This window comes from Aquarana catesbeiana, linkage group LG13, assembly GCF_042186555.1.
Source record: "Aquarana catesbeiana isolate 2022-GZ linkage group LG13, ASM4218655v1, whole genome shotgun sequence".
Classification (NCBI taxonomy): Eukaryota; Metazoa; Chordata; class Amphibia; order Anura; family Ranidae; genus Aquarana; species Aquarana catesbeiana.
The window spans coordinates 185,474,480-185,488,644 of record NC_133336.1 but is presented as its reverse complement, the minus strand read 5'-3'; the positions used below and the strand labels follow the sequence as shown (position 1 = coordinate 185,488,644).

The window sequence follows — 14,165 nt, the reverse complement described above, 5'->3', positions numbered from 1 at the left end:
GGAGTACAGGGCTACATGGCAAGTCAGTATGGGGGAAGGCAAAAGGCCTGTTGGTTCTAAAGCAGCTTATAGGCCTAACAAAGTGTTGGTTATCCAAAGAATTATTTTGAAAAAATGGAAAGTCCCAGTCTTAATAAGCTTGCTGGTTCTAAACTGGATTATAGGCCTAACAAAATGTTGGCTATCCAGTTAATAATTATGAATAAATGGAAAGTCCCAGTCTTATTATGGGAAAAGTCACATTAAAGCGAAGGTCTGCCCACCGCTGCAGAAATTTAAAGCCGGCAGCTACACATACTGAAGCTGCTGGTTTTTAATAATCGGACACTTACCTGTCCTGGAGTCCAGCGATCTCGGCACCGCAGCTGATGTTTCCATTAGCTGTCGGGTGCATGCTGCCTCCATTGCGAGAAAGGGAACCCGGCAGAGTAGCCTTTCGGCTTCACGCCAGGAACCCTACTGCGCATGCGCTCCGCTCCTCTCTCCTACTGGCCTATGTGCAGGATATGTTATATATATATATATATATATATATATATATATATATATATATATATACACAGTATCTCACAAAAGTGAGAACACCCCTCACATTTTTGTAAATATTTTATTATATCTTTTTAATGTGACAACACTGAAGAAATGACACTTTGCTACAATGTAAAGTAGTGAGTGTACAGCTTGTATAACAGTGTAAATTTGTTGTCCCCTCAAAATAACTCAACACACAGCCATTGTCTAAACCGGTGGCAACAAAAGTGAGTACACCCCCTAAGTGAAAAAGTCCAAATTGGCCAAGAAAGTGTCAATATTTTGTGTGGCCACCATTATTTTCCAGCACTGCCTTAACTATCTTGGTCATGGAGTTCACCACTGGAGTCCTCTTCCACTCCTCCAGGATGCAGTCATGGAGTTGGTGGATGTTGGAGACCTTGTACTCCTCCACCTTCCGTTTGAGGATGCCCCACAGGTACTCAATAGGGTTTAGGTCTGGAGACATGCTTGGCCAGTCCATCACCTTTACCCTCAGCTTCTTTAGCAAGGCAGTGGTCATCTTGGAGGTGTGTTTGGGGTCGTTATCATGTTTGAATACTGCCCTGCGGCCCAGTCTCCAAAGGAAGGGGATCATGCTCTGCTTCAGTATGTCACAGTACATGTTGGCATTCATGGTTCCCTCAATGAACTGTAGCTCCCCAGTGCCGGAAGCACTCATGCAGCCCCAGACCATGACACTCCCACCACCATGCTTGACTGTAGTCAAGACACATTTGTTTTTGTACTCCTCACCAGGTTGCCGCCACACACGCTTGACACCATGTGAACCAAATAAGTTTATCTTGGTCTCATGAGACCACAGGACATGGTTCCAGTAATCCATGTCCTTAGTCTGCTTGTCTTCTGCAAACTGTTTGCGGGCTTTCTTGTGCATCATCTTTAGAAGAGGCTTCCTTCTGGGACGACAGCCATGCAGACCAATTTGATGCAGTATGCGGCGTATGGTCTGGGCACTGACAGGCTGACCCCTCACCCCTTCAACCTCTGCAGCAATGCTGGCAGCACTAATGCGTTTATTTTTCCCAAAGAAAACCTTGGCGAGGCCTGTTCTGAGTAGAACTTGTCCTGTAATTTCTGTTGTCACATGAAAAGATATAATAAAACATTTACGGGGGCGTGGCCTGGAGCTGCATGAAGTAGGACGCAGATAGGCAGAGCTCCGCCGGCTATTGATCCTTATGCAAACTCCTGAGACCGCTAAACAGCTAACTTCAATCCACAACATACCACCACCGAACCGGCAACCTACCAGGGCCATGTCACCTACAAAGAAGGCATCTGCAGCGGCCGCAAAGCTGGAACAATACCGCCGGCAAGGCACGGACCCCTCCAGCCAAGATGGCGCCGCCGCGCTGGAAGAGGAGCCTCCCGCCGGAACAGACACAGTGAGGGTGCTGGAGGCAATATCAGCATGTCAGGAAGCAATCACAGCATGCCAGACTTCCCTCACAGCGCGGATTGAAGAAGTTAAAGTGGACATTTCACTGGTAAGGCAGGATTTCCAGAAGCTAAAGGGCAGAGTCACTGAGGCTGAGACCAGGCTGAGCAATGTGGAGGATTCCCTCCCCCCCCTGCAAAACACAACATCTGAGCTGCAGCACCAAGTGAACCAACTGATTCAGAAGCAAGATGACATTGAGAATCGCCTCAGAAGATGTAACCTCAGATTTGTTGGTCTCCCTGAGGGGGCAGAGGGGAAAGACCCCCCCACGTTCCTGGAAACTCTACTCTGTGATGCATATGAGAGAGAATCTTTTTCCCCAACATTTGTGGTCGAGCGTGCGCACCGTTTATCGGGCAGACTGCCACCACCTGGAGTCCCCCCGCGCACGTTCATCGCAAAATTTCTGAATTACAGAGACAGAGATGCCATACTCCGTCTCAGCAGAGTGAAGGGTAATATCCCCTTAGGAAACAAAATGATAGCTGTCTATCCGGATTTTTCTGCGGAGGTACAGCGGAGACGACGCACATTCATGGAGTTCATAAGGCGCCTACGCATAAAGAACATCAAATACGCCATGCTCTTCCCGGCCCGCCTCCGTGTAGAGGGGGAGGACAGGGCGCATTTCTCTGAGGATCCAGAGGCCGCTATCGCCTGGTTGGAGCAGAGAGAAGCCCACAGATAAGTTTTGTCTTCTAATATTCTTTTCCGCCCCTGGGTTGATGTGCGACCCCTTAGGGTCTTCCACCTTACTATATTCTGACTTTCCACACGGAACAACTCAAAATCCGAAACTCTATATATATATCTACAGGATGGGCAGTCCGTCTCCCCCCCCTTCCCTTCTTTTGCTTAGTATCCTGTGATGTTGGGAGACTGCACACTAGCTTCACTTTGATTAGACCTGTCCCTAAATATACCTACTGTACAGGCGGACTCCTACGAGCATCACAGCCACACACCTCTCTTGGAGACCCCGACAGGCTGCAACCCGCGAGACTCTCACCCTGACACAACAAGTATAATCCCATCAACGGATTTCCTATAGTCCCCTGTTCTGGCGACACACCTCAGTTACCTACTCTTAAACTGCAAAGTAAGGTCCACATTTGCAACCGACGGAGCGAATTTATGTCTAAAGGTACTCACCAAGGGCGGTGAGTCGAGTCCTGAAATGTGCAACGGTACGCAGCGTATTTTCGCCCCACGTACCACAGTTTACCACCTGAAACGGAGCGTACAGATTTTGGCCGCACTGTATATGCTGCTTAGGATTCCTGAGTTCACTAATATCCTTAACACAGTGACTGCCACCCAAACACAGTCAAGATATAACCTTTTCTCCGCAGGTTGGACAATGTTTATGCCCTGTTGGCAGTTCGGGATCGAAGCTCGCACCAGGTTTGGAAGGTGCAGGGTGGGGTGGGGGGCTGGGGATATCAGAATCGTACAAGTTTTATTGTTTTACCCAATGTCTATAATAGGTAATTGTTATTATAATAATCCCATGGTGTCTTTGATAATGGTCATGCAGTGTGATGTACGTGCTGGGACGCTTGGAGGGGGGGGAGGCCTGAGTTCTGGAGCTCAATACCTCATATACACATTTAAATGTCAAGCTTGAAATTTACCACGTGGAATATCCGCGGACTTAGAGAACCCATAAAGAGGTCGGCGGTGTTCTCACTCCTTAAAAAACAAAGAGCAGACGTGGTGGCTCTGGTAGAAACACACACTGAAGGTCTTGCACATAGAGTACTTAAGAGACCATGGATTGGATGGGCGTTCCATTCGACGCACACCACACTCTCAAGGGGAGTCTCACTCCTAATTGCTAAAAACGCCCATTTCGAGCTCCAGGACTCAGTGATCGACCCATCGGGTAGATATGTTCTTTTAAAAGCTAAAATTTACGGAGACCCGATTCTCCTTATGGCATTCTATGTTCCACCACCATTTAACGCGGCTGTTATTGCCGCTGGGTTTGACTTTATGACCCTGCACCCTAACATCCCGACTGTATGGCTAGGTGATTTCAATAACGTACTAGATCCAGCCCTAGACAGACTTAACACATCAACCGTTGAACCTGTGACATCTCATCCCACAAGATTCGCCAGACTCCTATCAGACTTCAACCTAGTAGATACATGGAGAATCAGGAATCCTACAGATAGGCAATTTTCCTGTTTCTCCACGTCACACCGTGCTATGTCACGCATAGACCTTATATTGGTCTCCAAGGTGCTCCTTCCTAGATTGTCAGATGCAGGCTTCTCCCCTAGGTCCCTCTCGGACCACTGTTCCTACTGGGCCATACTTACAGTCCCTCACAACCGCCCTCCGGTGACGTGGAGGCTGAACCCTTTCTGGCTGACCATACTGCCGGAGGAGGATGACCTTTTGACAGAATGGGGAAACTATTTCCTAATCAATGAAGGCTCTGCTTCGGTCCAGTTGGTGTGGGAAGCCTTTAAGAAACACGCCCGTATGATCCTGACTAATAGAATTAACAAACTCAAAAGAGTGTCAGAGTCGGTAATAGTTAAGGCGGAGGATAGCTTCCGAGACTCAGAAAAAATATTTCTCGAGGCCCCCACCGCAGATAGAGCTGACAACCTTAAACTTTGTTCAAGGGTGCTGACCCAGCTACACTACGAAAAATCCAGCGGTCGTTTGAGTACGGGGAGCAGGCGGGGAAACTCCTAGCTTATTTAATACACAGTGAAGATAGGCCTCCCGTGGTAATCTCGCTGCGCTAACCTAACGGAGTTATAGAAACAGAACCGCACAGAGTAACAGACATCTTTAGAGAATTCTTTAGCAAGCTCTACACAGCAACAGCCCCGACAGATACCTCCCTAATGGAAACATTTCTGGGAGAACTGACAATTCCCCAGCTTTTCATAGAACAGGTCGAGGAATTAGAGGCCCCATTAACAATAGACGAGATATCCGGAGCCCTAGCGGAACTTCCCGGTTCAAAGTCCCCGGGCTCGGACGGCCTACCGGCGGAATTTTATTCCACTTACTCAGAAATACTGATCCCTAGACTACTACAGCCAATATGAGGCCATATTTAAAGACTCCGTACTGCCAGCGTCCATGAGAGAAGCCACCATAGTATTGATTCCCAAGCCAGGGAAGGATCCATTCATTCCTGAGTCATACCGCCCTATATCTCTACTCCAAGTAGACATCAAAATACTTGCAAAAATATTAGCCCTCCGTCTTAACAAAGTAGTCCTTTCCTTAATACACTGCGACCAGGCAGGATTTATGCCAGGTAGAAATACATCCTTCAACCTTAGGAGACTGTTCATAAATTTACAGGCCACACATGACAACGTAGGGTCAAGAATAATCGTCGCTTTGGACACAGCCAAAGCGTTCGATTCGGTGGAGTGGGGATACTTGTGGAGTTGTCTGGGCAGGTTCGGCTTCGGCCCTAAATTTATAAAATGGGTGCAACTCTTATACCAATTTCCGTCGGCGAGGGTACTGGCGAACGGATGGCCATCCGAGCAATTCTCGTTGTCCAGAGGTACGAGGCAGGGGTGCCCTCTGTCGCCTTTACTATACGCATTGGCGGCAGAACCCCTGGCCGTAGCCATCCGGGCACACCCGGAGATAAAGGGACTTTGCAGGGGGGGGACGTGACAGAAAAAATCAGTACATACGCAGACGATACCCTATTATACCTTGATGACTCAGAAAACTCCCTGCCTCTCACACTGGACCTAATAGAACGGTTCGGCACGTTCTCCGGCCTCAGGATAAACTGGGATAAATCCCAGATACTACCCCTTGACAGCTTCCCGCAGCCCAAAGACAGAGCAATGCTGCCCCTACAGAGAGTGGATACCATCAAATACTTGGGTATAAGGACTACAAGGGACCCAGCTGACTACGAGACACTCAACATAGCTCCGTTGTTTGCAATGCTTAAGCACAAAACACAGGTGTGGGCTCGCCTCCCACTGGGAGTAATGGGCCGAATAAATCTGGTCAAAATGGTCCTCCTACCTAAAATACTTTACATGGTTTGGCATTCGCCAATATACTTGGTGCTTAGGCATTTCAAATTAATGGAAGCCATTATGAAGCCGTTCATATGGGGTAGCAACAGACATAAAATCGCCTGGCAAAAACTTACAAACCCCACAGACCTAGCAGGAATGGCTTTACCTGACTTTAATGCTTACTATACTGCAGCGCAGTTATCCCAAATTTTCCATGTTGATAAGATAGATAGAGAAAGATTTCTGCACTTGCTGTGCCCTAAGTGGTCTCAGTCGTCACAAGACCCATTGGTCGCGATAACGGGGAGAACCACTGGGGAAGACAGAAATGCTAATCGTAAATCACTACTGTACCACTATACTAAGATCTGGAACCTAGCCATGAATAGACTTCAACTGCCAGTAATAAATGAATTCACTCCCCTGTGGCACAACATAAATCTTCCAGAATTTAATTTGATGCCTGACAGCGAGGTGTGGAGTTCTAGAGGGATCATTTATATGCTACACATCATCCATAATGGCAGGTTAAAAACTTTTGATAGATTGAAAACGGAATATACACTACCAAACCAAATGCTTTTCAGGTACCTGCAACTGCGTCACTCACAGTTCCCGCCGGGTGAACTCATTCTGGTAAATAACCCACTAATGGAAGCGCTGAAATGCCCTGACCCGAAAAAACTAATCTCCCAATTTTACCTAATGTTGACGTTGCCGCAGGCATCTACATCGGCTTACGCCCTGAAATCAAGGTGGGAGGGAGAAGTAGGAACACTGACAGATGACGAATGGAGCGACGCTCTAGACGGATGTAAATTAGTGTCCCCTAAACTGTCTGACCGATTAACTCAATTATTTCTGATTCATAGAGCATATCTCACGCCACTTAGGTTGTCAAAATATAAGAGTAATCAATCAACAATGTGCCCAATGTGCAATCAGGTTACCGGCACCTTTTTCCATCTACTGTGGCAGTGCCCCCAGATCCAGGCGTTCTGGACACAAGTGGTGCACTTCCTCCATGACACAATGGGCTCCCCTGTAACACTGCAGCCCAAGCTCTGCCTTCTAGGAATTTTACCAGACCCGGAGATAAATAAATTCAAAAAGGTATTTGTACATGAAACACTTTTTTCTGCACGAAAAGTAATTGCTAGAGTTTGGATGAGGCCTAATCCCCCAGAGTTTTCACACTGGGTGGCGGAAGTCAATAGCACATTACCCTACAAAAAACTAGTTTACCTACATAGAGGTTGCCCTCTTAAATATGACCAAATATGGGACAAATGGACTCAGTCACCCGATACTTGCACATGAGAATAAACTAGGTAATGGGGTGCTTCAGGGACCAGCGCTCCTCCAGCGGAGGGGTGTACTCACTTTTGTGAGATACTGTAGGTGTTTTTAAGTGCTTTAATAAAGCTGTGGAGCATGTTTGCTCTTTTTTGTACTTCCCTCTATGGTGTCTCATATCAGGAGGAGAGATGGAGATGTGAGTTGTGGATTGTCATCTTACATCATTCTAACTAAGCACTGCCTGACTTCTCTCATGAAAGTCACATAGCCTCTGGTAAGCCTCAGAGTGTTATTTGGTGGAGGACATATTGGTGATGAGTCATGTGAGATCACGCTGCACTGTTTGATCACGGAAATTTGTGATTGCTAGTTCCCTGTGGATTCTTGTCTTGTTTGTCACTTTACTAGCATGGACTTTTTTTAATGTTTTTTTTTCACTGTATTTTTGTTATCAACAGTTTGGTAATATATGTGTAGCAAGATTCCGGGCCCCCAGAGGCCTAATGGTGACCTCCAGAGTTAGGGACAGCTGACATCCTTCCGTGTAGAGTGGGTTATAAGGCATGGTAGGTGTAATGCAAGGTAGATTGATGGGCATCAGACACTTCTTGAATGCAAAGAGATTTATTGTCTCTTGAACAGAACTGTGGGAGAGAAGGTTAGTGCCAGAACACCCTTAAGTAGATGTAATGTTAATTGGCAGACTCCGAGACTTCTATAGGCAGACAGCCATGCAGGGAAAGGCATCCCGCTAGACACCACATCTGCACGAGTAGGACCACTGTCTCTTATGGTAACAGTCTTGTAACAGTTTCTAACAAAAGTTGCAATAAACTCCTTCACTTCTTCTACAACCTCCTGTTGTAGAACTTCACTCAACTGAGCTCCCAGTCTTTCACTAGACTAACAGATCCACTCGTCACTGGATCTCCTGAGCTCTTCCAATCTTCTCACTCAGTATTTTCTTCACCGTCACCTCTGCATTCCTGCTGGGTCCCTAGCTTGGCGCTCACAGATACTCCTCAAGCGTCACCCCGCTGGCCTGCTCGGTCCCTGGCTTGGTGCACAATAATTCTCTGCAAGCGTCACCTCCACTGGCTGGGTCCCTGGCTTGCCACTTGCTGAAGTTTCCCAATTCTTCACCGTCCCTGGTACTGCTCTGGTACTCTGGTGGATGGTCCCTTCATGGCGACAGCTTCCCCTCTACCTCTGACCATGACAGGTTCTCCGGCCGGCATAACCATTACTTCTGTTTGGACTGCAAGCCCGCAGACCCAACCCTATGCTGCTCTCTTGCTTCTGGATAGGCCCTCAGACAGCCTATCAGCCAGATGTCCCCGGGATAGGCCTTAGGTTTCTGGCCTAGCAGCCCAGGGAAATACAACACATGTCCACCCAGACAGCCGTCCAGGTGGCCCAGAACCCCAATCACCTGACTCCACCCAAATAAATAGGTTCTCCCAGCAGGCCAAGGGACTCAAGAAAATCCCTGCCCATTGGCTGAGATACCCCATTCATTCTTAATCTGTCCTTGCAATGCCCTTGTCTTATCTAATGCTACCAGATACCCGGCCATCTAGTGACAGAAGAGAGAAGTGCAGCAATTCCAGAGTTAGGGTGAAATCAATTGACCTCCTAGCGATTGGCCAAGGCAAATATCATTTGGCAAATAAATTTAATAGCAACCCTTCCTAAACATCAGGGTGCTACAAATGTTCACTTGTGGAATAGCGCAGCACTTATATAGTGTAACATTCTATTATAGTGTATCTTATATTGGATGATAGCAGCTTGTCCATAAGCACATTTTATATATAGATCCTTAGCACAGTGTCTTTTTGGTTGTTTTATTTCCTAAGATAGTCCGCATCATCTAGAGGCCATATTGCACTATTTTTCATATTTACACATTCAAACTGCAGAGACTGTTACTCAAGAACATTTGATTTTGCCCCATTCACACAGAATAAATTTACATGCAGTTTCAATGGTTCAACAACTATATTGATTTTATTTATAAATACACCCAATTTTGTTTGCCAAAGTATAATGCACTGTTTGAAATAAACAATTGTGGGTTTTTTTCATCAGTGCTGCTGATCTTCTCTGGCTTCTTTCAGCCACTTCCTGTCTACATGCGCTCCCTCTAACATTTGCTACACATCATTGCTCTGGAGCAGCTTCCTGACAACAGTAGACTGTGCCTGAGCAATGTGTGCCTGTACAGCTACTTGTAGTGTCCCCGAGGAGCGTGGCATAGGAGCGCAACTTACAACAGGAAGTGCCTGAATAGGATCACCAGGGATTGTTTTATTTAAAGCTGCAGATTTGGACAACAATTTCTGGAATTGTGTTATGGGTTAAAGCGTATATGACAGACACCCCAAGTCTCCTGCGAGTTGCGGGAGTCTCCCGCACTTGGCTGCGGGCTCCCGGTCACCCGTGAGCACCCGGCGATCTTCCGATTGGACTTTTCACTCAGCCACAGACAGAAGACAGAACAGCCCGAGTGGCCAAATGGAGTACGGCCGCGGCGGCCGCTTGGGATGCTCTGTCTTCTATCTGTTGCCGGGGGAGGGGGCGGGACAGATCCGGGGGCGCTCCACTGGTGGACATTGAGGCTGCACTGTTGGACACTGATGAGGTGGCACTGAAGGACACTGATGGTCTGCACTGGTGGGCACTGATAAGGTGGCACTGATGGACACTGATAGGCTGCACTGGTGGGCACTGATAAGGCGGCACTGATGGGCTGCACTGGTGGGCACTGATAGGCTGCACTGGTGGGCACTGATGAGGTGGCACTGATGGACACTGATGGGCTGCACTGGTGGGCACTGATGAGGTGGCACTGATGGACACTGATAGGCTGCACTGGTGGGCACTGATAAGGTGGCACCGATGGGCCGCACTGGTGGGCACTGATAGGCTACACTGATGGACATTGACAGGCTGCGCTAGTGGGCACTGATGAGGTAAAACTGATGGGCTGCACTGGTGGGCACTGATAAGGTGGCACTGATGGACACTGATAGGCTGCACTGATGGACACTGATGAGGTGACACTGATGGACTGCACTGGTGGGCAGTGATCTGATGGACACTGATGGGCTGCACTGGTGGGCATTGATGGACACTGATAGGCTGCACTGATGGACACTGACAGACTGCACTGGTGGGCACTGATGTGGTGGCACTGATGGGCTGCACTGGTGAGCACTGATAGACTGCACTGGTGGGCACTGATAAGGTGGCACTGATGGGTTGCACTGGTGGGCACTGATAGGCTGCACTGATGGACACTGACAGGCTGCCCTGGTGGGCACTGATGAGGTAACACTAATGGGCTGCACTGGTGGGCACTGATAAGGTGGCACTGATGGACACTGATAGGCTGCACTGATGGACACTGATTAGGTGACACTAATAGGCTGCACTGGTGGGCACTGATAAGATGACACTGATGGGCTGCACTGGTGGGCACTGATGGACACTGATAGGCTGCACTGATGGACACTGACAGACTGCACTGGTGGGCACTGATGCGGTGACACTGATGGGAGACACTGATGGGCTGCACTGGTAGGCACTGATGAGGTGGCACAAATGGACCTTTATGGTCACTGATAGGCTGCACTGATGGACACTGATGGGCTGCATTTAATTGGCACTGGTAAGGCTGTATTTCATTGGGGGGGTTGATGCCGACGCGAAGCGTCACCTCCCTGAAATTAGTTTTTTGCAGGTTGGGATGTCTGATATGACATTTTAGTTATTGTGTTTACATCCACTGAAATTTGGATATGTATATCTGTAAGACAAGTGCAAATAATAATTTTTTTTAAAAAGCTGTTTGTTTATCCTGGAATCTTGTTGATAACTTCCTGTGATCTCTTTCTCTGGACTGTAATCAGTTAGCATTGTTCCCTGCTAACTCTGTGGACTACAAAACACCTCCCCCTATTGTGAAGAAGAGAGGGAAATGTTATATAGTGCTGACACACTCCCTGTCCTAAAGTGACAACGCTGCTGAGTACGGCTGTCACCCTACAAGAGGAAGTGAGTCAATGGCAGGATTACAAGTTTAAAATAAAGGAAAAAAAGTGTGAAAAAAGAAAACTAACGCAGCCACCACATCTAAGGACTGTAATACTATCAATTTGTTTTTCTGGGCTTAGATACGCTGTAAACACAATTTACATTTCTAGATGTTCCTTATAAGATAGTAAATCTTTTGAGTTCAGGCTGCATTCACACTTGTGAATTGCGTGAATACGTGCAAAGTCACGTGCAGTCACAGAACATGCAAAAAAAAAATGATATAATCCTTGTGGTACCAACGGCAAACCCAAACCCAGACTTGCCAAAACAATAAAAAAAAACACACAGCCAAATGGGCAAAAGATACTCAAGTCTCCTTGCTTCGCATAGGCTGCCCTATGCGTGAAGCACAACAAAACGAGCATGCACATAAGCGCAATGTGTTGCATAGTATAAAGAGGGGGGCAAGGTGATTGCAATGAGGGATGGATAATTACTAGAATGAAAATCTACAAATCTATGCACTGTATAATAGGCAATAATGAAAATATGTATAACAATAAGCATACACAAATGTGCAATATATAAAATTGGATTTTAAAGTTCAAAAGAATAGCAACTCAAAATGTTCGCTTACTGAAAAAAAATCTAAAGTTTAAGTTGGCCTTCCTTACAACTGGGTACATTTTCAGGAACACAGTTCCAGGTTAAAGAACTACTATATATATATATATATATATATATATATATATATATATATATATATATATATATATATATATATATATATATATATATGTATATACATACAGCATGCACAAATAACATAAAATATATATATAAAGTAGTATATGTAATAAACACGCTGTTCAACCAAAATAAATATGTGTGTAGTTTTCTTCTTTCTAAACTCTGGTACCCAACCTGCAGCCTGAGGGTCACATGTAGCCCTTTGGCACTTTTTTGTGTAGCCTTCGGGCCCCTAGGCTCCAACAACACCTATAGCATTTATGCAGTCTCTGAAATCTCTTGTAGCATACTTGTAGTCTCTGACCATGTCCTGCAGCATGTCCACAGTCTCTGACCATTTATTGCAGCATGCCCATAGTCTACTGCAGGGTTTACTGCTTTCAACCAGGGTTCCTCCAATGGTTCCTAGGGGTTCCTTTAGCAATGACCGATTTTTGCCTCTCAGATAAGTTCCCAGTGACACCAATGATCTTTTTAGCTATCTGTAGGAGGGAAATTATTCCCCAAGACCACAGGTTGTAAGGAGCACTCTTCCATTGACCATCCCACGAATTTATCATGAGTTGTAAATATAGCCATTTTTAACAGGGGTTCCCTGAGACCGAAAGGTTATTTCAAGGGTTCCTCCATGTTGAAAAGGTTGAGAAAGTCTGGTCTACTGTGTCTTGCCCATTGCCTTTGACCATATCCTGTTGTGTGTCTGCTGTCCTGCACACCGAATATTCCCTGAATTTTATGTGCGGCCTTTCGGTGGTGTCAGAGGTCACAGTTGAAGCCTCCTATATCAAAAAAGATGACCACCACTGCTCTAAAACAATCTAAGCAAATGGAACAAAAAAACTCTTCTGCAGACAAAGAGAATGACTTTCAGCTAGGCGATTGCAAAGAAGCGTAAATGCAAACCAGAGCTGATTACCTGCAGGATGGACTGTTTCCTCCTCTGTCTATGGATTCTTCTAGCTGACTCTGCTAAGACTGAGCTGTTTGAAATATTGTGGGCTGCTCCCTTCCAGGAAGGCCAGTCGGGGAATTCTAGGGGTTGGGTTAAATAAAAAAAAAAAATCACAGAACAGAACTCTGCAACAGAGTTTTCAGATCCTCTCTATGTAGAGCATATCTCATTCTCTAGAAACCTGTTACGTAACAGGCATATTTGTGTTGTGTGAGTGAATGTAGATGTGCAAGAAGAGCAGACCTTTGCCCTGGAGATCTTTATTCCACTAAATCAGCAGTAGTTAACTTTCTTGATATGGGGGGGGGGGGGTCCTCAAGTGTATCCCCTGACATCGTCAACAGGCTGCACAAATTATTCAGTGCATCAAGAGATGGTCAGAGTGCAAACATGCTGCATGAAATGGTCGGAGAATGTAGACATGCTACAGCAGATGGCTAGAGAATATGGGCCTGCTAAAGAGATGGTCAGAAAGTGCAGGCCATCAACACGTCAGAAAGTGTAGATATGCTAAAGGAGATGGTACGTCTACAGACCTGTTACAAGAGATGGCCAGAGAGTACACACATGCTGCTGGAGCTGGTCATAGAGTGTAGGCATACTACAGAAAAGATAAGAGACTACAGGTCTGATACATGCAAAGGTCAGAGAGTGCAAACTTGCTACAAGAGATGATCAGAGAGTGTAGACATGCTGCAGGAGATAGTCAGTGACTACAAGCCTGCTACAAGAGAGGGTCAGATACTGCAGATATGCCACAAAAGAGGGTCAGAGAGTGTGGACATGCTATAGGAGATGGTCAGAGACTATGGGCCTGGTACAAGAGATGGTCAAAGAGGGTAGACATACTACAGAAAAGGTGAGATACTAACGGCCTGATATAAGATATGGTCAGAGAGTGCACACATGCTACAGGAGATTAGCAATGGCGACCCTAGGGGGGGGGCAGAGGGGGCCCTGACCCCACCAACATTATGCTGTGCCCCCCCATGTGCCCCCCCCCCCCCAAAAAAAATTATTTATTTTTTTTTTTTTTTACAAAAAATCAATGTCTAAGAGGGAGAGAGTCCCCAGTCAGCTCCTGCGGGTGATTCCTCCCCCC

General features: G+C 46.5%; 1 protein-coding gene across 1 annotated transcript in view; it reads right to left on the bottom strand.

Moving 5' to 3' along the window:
- The window catches only part of LOC141117053 (cathepsin K-like), a 74,373-nt gene extending 61,195 nt beyond the window's left edge, over positions 1-13,178 (bottom strand). The window contains exon 1 of the mRNA XM_073609644.1: positions 13,028-13,178. The gene's annotated coding sequence lies outside the window, so the exon portion shown is untranslated. The remainder of the gene's footprint in view (positions 1-13,027) is intronic.
- Positions 13,179-14,165: the final 987 nt, after the last annotated feature.